This window comes from Euprymna scolopes, chromosome 18, assembly GCF_053919585.1.
Source record: "Euprymna scolopes isolate OS-2025 chromosome 18, ASM5391958v1, whole genome shotgun sequence".
NCBI classification, from domain to species: domain Eukaryota; kingdom Metazoa; phylum Mollusca; class Cephalopoda; order Sepiida; family Sepiolidae; genus Euprymna; species Euprymna scolopes.
In genome coordinates this window covers 100,135,983-100,144,716 of record NC_136499.1, presented here as the reverse complement: position 1 = coordinate 100,144,716, position 8,734 = coordinate 100,135,983, and the positions used below count along the sequence as shown (strand labels likewise).

Sequence of the window (8,734 nt, the reverse complement as noted above, 5' to 3'; positions counted from 1 at the left end):
TATATTTATAAGAACAAGTGCGTTTGCTAGAATCTTTTTTATTTTAAACGCTATGTAATTATGCATGATGTAGAAAATATGCATGAATAAGAATTGGGCGTAATAATTATATGAAACCAACCATCTAATAAAAAAAAAAAAAAAAAAAAGAAATAATTAAATTATTAAAGTGCGTTTTTAAAGAATATGCAAAGTAACCTTCATGAAGTCACTTCCATATTCATGAATGAGTATATTAAGAAATTCGTTTTAATAATTTTTAAATAGAAAAGGCAGGCTTTTAATATCAATGTCAGAGCGAGCAAAAAACTTAGCTTTCAAGCGATATAGATTAGAGAACAGGACGCAATTCGTGTCTAGTGAATTTAAACTATTCTATCAAACATTTGCAGCGGAGCATGTTACGGCCGCACTGGGATTGAACCAGGAACGTTCAATTACCGGCCTGTCGAAACTACACACGTCTTAAGCCGTATTTGAAGTACACAATTCTTAGTTTACATTAATATATCTCCTATCAATCTACTGTAAAACTTCTTGACATGCATAACCTCCTCCTCTTTCTCTTTCTTTCTTTCTTTCTTCTTCTTTCTTTCTTTCTTTCTTTCTTTCTCTCTCTCTCTCTCTCTCTCAGTTAAGATAAACATATAAAAAATATAGAATTAGGTATGAAGCAAATAAATGTTTTAAAAAGTAGTGACAACCGCCGGATGCCGAAACCCGGGATTGAACCAGGGACCTTTAGATCTTCAGTCTAACGCTCTCCCAACTGAGCTATTTCGGCTGCCAGTAGCTAATTCTATTATTAACTACTTTAACAAATGCCCAAAAGCGTCAATTACTATTTAAATGTCCGTTCACGCAGTCTCGTGTAAGGAAACATGATATTTTTGTTTATAACATTTAGATTTCAACTCAACCAGCAGATATAGGATTTTTATTTCATATTTACGCACAATGCTTATTGTGTACAAAAATAACATTTCACGAACTAGTTTTGCATTTTGTTTTTTAATTACCTTGTATCCAGGTTCATAGACTGGATTTATTTGCTTCCCCACTGAGCAAATTAGACACAAGGCCGTTTTTTAATGTGGAGAGTGAAGGAGAAATGGGGACAAATTCCCCGGGGAGTAGGAGAGCTGGATAGTGACAATTGGTATGAAGGGTTCCCCCTACACTGACCAATAACTGATTGCCACAAGGGCAATGGTCTTTGCTTGAACTTTGGTGTCCAGCCCCGCAGGGGGGAGGGGTAGTTCTATATCCAGGTTCATAGACCACTTAAAGATAAAGGTTAATAAATTAGGTTAGCGGTGAGATTGGCAATGTTGATGTAAATTTGACACAATACAATTATTTAAAAGAGCAGCTCAACAAAGATTTGTTCACATTGGACTTGAAAACGACAATGTTATGGTCAGCTGGTAAGCAGACCTGCAGTATTTTGTCCCGCAAGCAGTTGGTTCTAAAAAATAAACTTTGCTCGTATAATTTTTGTTTAGTTTTAGGCCTAAATAGGGAGAAAATGTAAAATTGTTGTCAGTTGTGGTAGCCAGAAGAGATTTGTTATGGATGTTTTACAGGGGAGAGAGGGGGGCATATGTTGAAGCTCGGCATTGCTGGAAGTATTGTGCATAGTGTGTATTGTGCATAGTGTGTAATTTTGCATAGTGTGTATTGTGCATAGTGTGTATTTTGCATAGTGTGTAATTTTGCATAGTGTGTATTTTGTATAGTGTGTAATTTTGCATAGTGTGTATCTTGTATAGTGTGTAATTTTGCATAGTGTGTAATTTTGTATAGTGTGTAATTTTGCAGTGTGTATTTTGCATAGTGTGTATTTTGCATAGTGTGTATTGTGCATAGTGTGTAACTTTGCATAGTGTGTAATTTTGCATAGTGTGTATTTTGCATAGTGTGTAATTTTGCATAATGTGTAATTTTGCATAGTGTGTAATTTTGCATAGTGTGTATTGTGCATAGTGTGTAATTTTGCATAGTGTGTAATTTTGCATAATGTGTAATTTTGCATAGTGTGTATTTTGCATAGTGTGTATTTCGCATAGTGTTTATTTTGCATAGTATGTATTTTGCATAGTGTGTAATTTTGCATAGTGTGTAAGTTTGCATAATGTGTAATACGCTGAATTTTAAAGACGGTGACAATGTAATTTGGCAGAAAACACCGTTGGATATAACGGTAAACAGATCAAATGACAATATTTAAAAAAAATCAATAATTGTCAATTAATTATTCATCAACAATTTGGCGGTAATTTTATATCTTGTTAAGAATGAAGGTTGGGAATATCTATTTCTTAAATTAATAGTTTTTTAGGGGTTTGAATGCTTTTAGGGCACAACCTAATAAAATAAACAATTCGATACAAGCTTCTGAAATGACGAACACAACAACTTCATAAAAGGTAACACAGGAAAGGTTTATTAAGGAGAATGTGATATGTTCTTGGTCAGAAGCTGAATTCCGGCTACCTGGTGCTATCGTGGTAGTTATTCCCAGTGGAATCGTCGATACCGGTAGAGATAACACCAGGTGGAGAGAGAGAGAGAGAGAGAGAGAGAGAGAGAGAGAGAGAGAGAGAGAGAGAGAGAGAGAGAAGAAAAGGGAGGTCCGTTCTGTTTGGTGTCTCTCTCAGTAAGGACGAGCTCTTATTCCTCAAACCGAATGCTGGCCGAATTCCTTAGGGGATAGGAAGGATCAATGCGCCGTACCCCTGATTGGTCAGTATGTGGCCAAATAGCACAGGGGGGAGGCATTGATTCGAGGAAGAAAAAAGTTCCATTTGTTTCTGTTACAGTTTAACCAGATTGCGCTATAGAAATCATACCTCCACAAATTTATCAGTGTGTAACAGCTGTGTTATTGTATGTCTTTACAAGCCAAAACTGCACGAACTGATGTACGAGGTGTATGGCTGTCCATAAGCTCTTTACAAGGATTCTTAGATACCGCTCAAAACCGAAAATTAAACAAATGCTGGTAGAAACACGTCCAATAAATGTCAACAATCGAGCGAAAATGTTAGCCCAAACAGTATTTTGTTTCGATTTTTGAGCGATTAGACAAGATAAAAAAAAAAAGTTGGAACGGACCAGAAATCATTATCATTTTACGTTAATTTTACGTGCGAAACTGTTTTCCTGTTCGAAATTCTAAAAAAAAAAAAAACCAAAAAAAAAATCTTACTGCCACATAACCATCCAAAAAAGCAGAATCTCGTTTTGAGGGAGTGATTTACTTAAAGGTGTTCATCTGTTTGTCTTTATGTTCGTTAACTTCACAATGTTGTAATGTTTTACACGTTTTTTTTTTTTTTTTTTTTTTACTCAAGGGCGGGCTTACACTAAAGCTAGTGAGTATAGTCAAAGAGTCAATTAGATGGAAAGCACCTGGCGTAGAATATTTGCTGTGTCAAGCAGAACTGACTTCTGGAGTACGGTGATGTTGTACTTGATTCCCAACGTGTTCAACTGTTTCTCAAGATCATCTTGAATTGAGCCAATCGCACTTATGATGATTGGCACGGTGAAAGTTTTCTTGTTCAGCAACTTAGCAATCTCCACCCTCTCTTTCTGATAATTCCATAGTTTATTCATTATTTTTGCCTGTTAAGTTGATGTTGCTTGGACAAACCACATCAATAATTTGGCATTCATTTTTTCTTTTATTTTTTTATTTTTGTTCACTACTACAATATCCGGTTCCTTGTGAGTTATCTCCCCGTCATACCGAGTCATGAAATCCCAGAGAATCTTAACGCCCTCATCTTCCACTACCGCGTCTGGGTGATGTTGGAACCATTTGTCCGTCACTTGGATTTCAAACTTTTGGCACAAACTCCAATGCAGATTTGAACATACATTGTCATAACGATGTTTATACTTTTATTGAGCAAGTGTAGAAAACGCAATAACAATGTGTGACACTGTCTCAAGAGTTACACCACGTAGCCTGCATTTATCAGAACGGTCCTTCTAAAAAAATGTTTCTATTGATTGCATTTGTATTTAGTGCTTCTTCCTGGCCAGCAAACAAAGGATTTTCTGTCTGTGAAATGTTTTTGACTCCTGATGGGGAGTATGAGACCTATGATTTCGACGATTGTTTTTATAACCACAAGCCATGGTGGGCAACCAATGAAAAGCTTCTAAACTTACTATAAAAATTGTCGAATTTTGGATTCAATCAATTCGCCGCCATCTTTGTTACTGGCAATTACACTCAGGATCTGATTTGAACTACACTGCTTCTACGCTGCCATCTTTGTTACTGGCAATTGCACTCAGGATCTGATTTGAACTACACTGCTTCTACGCTGCCATCTTTGTTACTGGCAATTGCACTCAGGATCGTATTACACTCTGTTCAACATAATGGCTCAACACTTAACACTGTCTCTGTTTTCAAGTCACTTTTACACAGAAAATTCAACGTGTTCCGACATTTTAGTGCCTTAGGATCTCGCTCAAACTGACCATTTTTACCAACTCAATCAACTTTTCTGCTTCGATTCTTCAAGTCGTTGTGCACACTTTTAAGCTCTCCCCCGACACATTCTTCAATCCCAATCAGCTTTCATTCTTTCTTCCTTGTGATGTACAGCTAGAGAGCATTAAAATTTGGGTGAAGTGCTTCATACTTGACTACCAATTTCCGTGTGTCTCCATCAAACTGTTTCATTCTTTCCTGCGTCCATCCTACAAAAGCTGCACTGTATCGAATTACAACAACCGCCCATGAATTGATGGCTGTGAACAAGTTGCTATTGTTCAGTCGAAATTTCAAGAGCAGTTTGAGTCTCTTCATACACAGTTCTTTCGTCTTCTCTTTTATTTCAGTTCAGAGCATCATATCAAGTTCAAGCGTGTCAAGTTTGCTTGTTTTTTTTACAGTAACACAAATCAATATACTAACCGACGAAGTCTTTATAATTGTAAGAAAAAAAAATGAACAGTTTTTCATAGAAGGGAGAGAATAGTTAACAGAAACCCATTACAATGTTAAGAATGGGTTTCTAAATAGTAAGATTATTATGTAGAAACTCATTTGCGACATGGGATGAGCTTTGTTAACTATTCTGTTCCCAAACTGTTCTCTTATTATACATAGCAATCATTGATTCTTTTTAATCGTTTATCAAAATTTTCAAATGGCATTGATGATGACCAAATGCAAATGAGATTTGTTTTGAAACGAAAACAAAACTTGGCTTCACAATTTTCAACCAATTACAATGAAACATTAGAGAAAAATATTTAGAAAGATCTACTCTTGTAATATACGCCCCCACCCCCTCCGAAATGAATTTTTACGCTTTGCAAAACATATGCGAGAATTACACGGAGGGGGGGGGGAGAGATACAGTCATTTAAACATTTTTAAAAATATTGAATCTTTAATTAAATGTTAAGAAACTTTAAAAGAATCGGAATCGAAATCTGTACTTGGATCGGAATCGGGAACTTAGAAAATAATCGGTAAATTGTATCTGAATCATGAAAAATTTTGGAATCGTCCCATCACTAATATATATATATATATATATATATATATATATATATATATATATATATATATATATATATATATATATATATATATTGTTAAGCTGAACGTCTCTGTGTGTGTGTGTATGTGTGTGTGGGGGGGGGTTTGGTCGTGAATAGGCTCCTGTATGGTTGACTATTTTAAAAAAAACTGATTACATATAATGATAGAAGATGTATCGAATCGAGGATCAGGAATGGGTATGTTTGATCTGGCAGAACGGTGGTTCATAAAAATTGTGAGGTCTGCGTTCGGAAATAGTTTGGAAATAAAAAATGAAAAAAAAAACGTTAACAAGGGTTTTTGATATAGATATACATAATGATACTTTGATAAGTATGTTTCAACTTAAATAGGGATGGTATAATAAAATTGTGGGGTCTGCGTTCGCGCCTGTACTCCGTGGAAATATGGCACAAACTTTAACAAAGACTTTTCATATCTATTTGCGTAAGTATACTTTGATAATTATGTTTCAGTTTGAAGAAATATGGAATGATAAAATTATTGGGTCTTCGTTCGCGCCTGATCTCCATAGAATGTAAATATGCCACAAAGTTTTATAAGTTTTTTTTAAAAAGGGGTGAGGGTCCACAATAACACCTTAACTTTAATCTTAATTCACGTTAGCTTTTATTTATTTTTTTGAGTGGAATCATATTGTGTCGAATAAATTCACCTCATAAATTCACGTTCTTATTAAAGTGAAACCCAAAATAAAAGTCGGAACTTTAGAAAATTCTCGACACAAATTTTGCATAAATCTGTTTTTTTCCTTCTCCACTAGCACGTGACACTCTTTCGAAAATAGATAAATAATAAAAAATAAGAACGTTACTTGTTATCGTGTCAAAAGAAGGAAAAAATCCTGCTCACGTGATTACGTGTCTTTTTAAAAACATTTATATAACCTTTTTATTTTTATTTATATATCTCTTTAAGCTTTTTTGTCAGTGCACTAGAAGGAATTCAGTTGATTACACCCCTTTCTGCGTGTTCTTTACATTACAATAGTACAACCCTGAATCCGACGGCGCAATACTACACCGTTCAATACTGTAAAACTGAAACGAAGCTGTTCTGCTTGAAAAGGGCGTCATTTTCTTCTTATTCATATTTATATCGATTATTTGCTTTAAAAAACTAAAGTAATTACGTGTTTACTTTTTTGATATCCCATTTTGCTGTTTCGGATTATTTTACTAAAGTAAGTAAAGCTTCATTATTTTTCAAAACTGTTTTTGTTTCTTTGTTTTTCGATATTTCGTCGGTATTATTTAGCAAGAGTGTTTAGCAGAAAAGCCAACAAACGACTACCCGAAAAAATAAATATACTAGAAATAAATGTTACCATAGTCAATAAAAGTTCAGTTCATGATTTTTTTGTTTTGCAATAGTTTTTAATGCTCTTTACTTGAGATAATTTCAGGGAACCGAAATTAAAACGAAATTTGAGGCAATAACTACTTAAATGAATTTTTATATAAACTATACATGCCATAATCGAATATTCCTCAAGCACAAAATAACGGAAAACATTAAAATATGTTTATAAATATTTCTTACGTTGACGGAACTCTCTTAAATTGTTAACACAGAATGCTCAGGTGCCACTCCTTCAAATTGAAAACGGGGCTCTCCATTTCAAAGTCGCTGCCATTTTGATTTGTTTTTAAACCGGTTCGTAAATTAAAAAAATTTTTTTTTACAGACTACTTAAAAATACAAACCAATGAACTTTTCTACCATAAAAGTAACTTTCATTGACTATGGTAACATTTATTTCTTGTATATTTATATTATTATATATATAACATTTTCTCTTTGTAAAGAAACATCATTTTGTTGGTCACTCTTGGCTAAGAACAGAAACAAAGTTGATATAAAAAAATATATTTTCGCGAAAATTATCTTTACTTTCATCATATTTTGCTTAGGGTAAAATTTTTGAGTATCAAAACCTATCTGTTTACAACCCCCTCCTTTTCATAACCTATCACACTTTCATCAATCACAGTCCATTTTCTGTAGGCTGTTTTTGAACCCAGTACACAACGAGTACTTCTGCTAGTATATATATATATATATATATATATATATATATATATATATATATATATATACATGAAAAGAAAATGGGTAAGATTGGAATCAGAGGGATGCCTTGTCAGATACAACGGATAGCAGTCGTAGAAACTGCTGAAAGGAAACCCCTTGAATGCGGAGACCAATACACATGACTTACAGGCACAAACTGGACCTGCAGAAAATGCTATAAATATAAAACACAAAGGCGTATCACATGGAATCATAAAACTAAAACTGCATATTTGTAAGTTAACCCCCCCCCCATTTCATTTTTTGTGTGCGTTAATAAAAAAAAAGACGCCAAACCAAATAAGTGAGGAGGGCCAAGGAGGATGGAAAGACAGAGGAGAGAAAGCACTAGCCAGACCTCCGCTGGATGAGTGCAAAGACCAATGACCGCCGCCAACAAGAAATCAATAAGCGGCTTTTACGATTTGCAAAGTATATCGAAAGAGGTGGAGAGTACTGGAAATCTGGGGAGACTTGTTGTCACTCAGACTCCAGATAACACCACAAGTTGTTTACAAAGAGAAATCTTTGATAATGGCCTGTATGACTACTCCTATTGAGTCAATAATAATAATAATAATAATAATAATAATAATAATAATAGTATTAGTATTAGTAGTAGTAGTAGTAGTAGTAGTAGTAATAATAGTAATAGTAATAATAATAATAATAATAATAATAATAATAATAATAATAATGATAATAATAATAATAAATCTATTTGTTTTCACAAAAACTTGAAATATTGTGTATAAAATAAAACCCGTATTTGTTGTAGTATTCAGGATTTTGATGTCAAGATGTACGAATTAAGGAGACACATAGTGCGCTGTTGAAACCATTTCCTTCAAACACTCTCCTTGAACATGTTTAGGCCATCTCGATCGATGGGTTCAAATATAGATGATTCTGACTTCATACGGTTCCATCGATTGCGATCAATACTGTTGGATGAGTTAAAGCGTGGCCGTTGTAAAGGAAAACTCCTGGCAGCCGAAATAGCTCAGTTGGGAGAGCGTTAGACTGAAGATCTAAAGGTCCCTGGTTCAATCCCGGGTTTCGGCA

The 8,734-nt window shown here is 34.4% G+C and overlaps 2 non-coding genes across 2 annotated transcripts; one reads left to right on the top strand and one right to left on the bottom strand.

Annotated features, from left to right (window-relative positions):
- Window positions 1-711: 711 nt before the first annotated feature.
- Trnaf-gaa (transfer RNA phenylalanine (anticodon GAA)) lies at window positions 712-784 on the bottom strand. The gene has a single exon. It is a non-coding gene; the product is annotated as a tRNA-Phe (tRNA).
- A 7,877-nt stretch (window positions 785-8,661) lies between these two features.
- On the top strand, window positions 8,662-8,734 carry Trnaf-gaa (transfer RNA phenylalanine (anticodon GAA)). Its single transcript has one exon. It is a non-coding gene; the product is annotated as a tRNA-Phe (tRNA).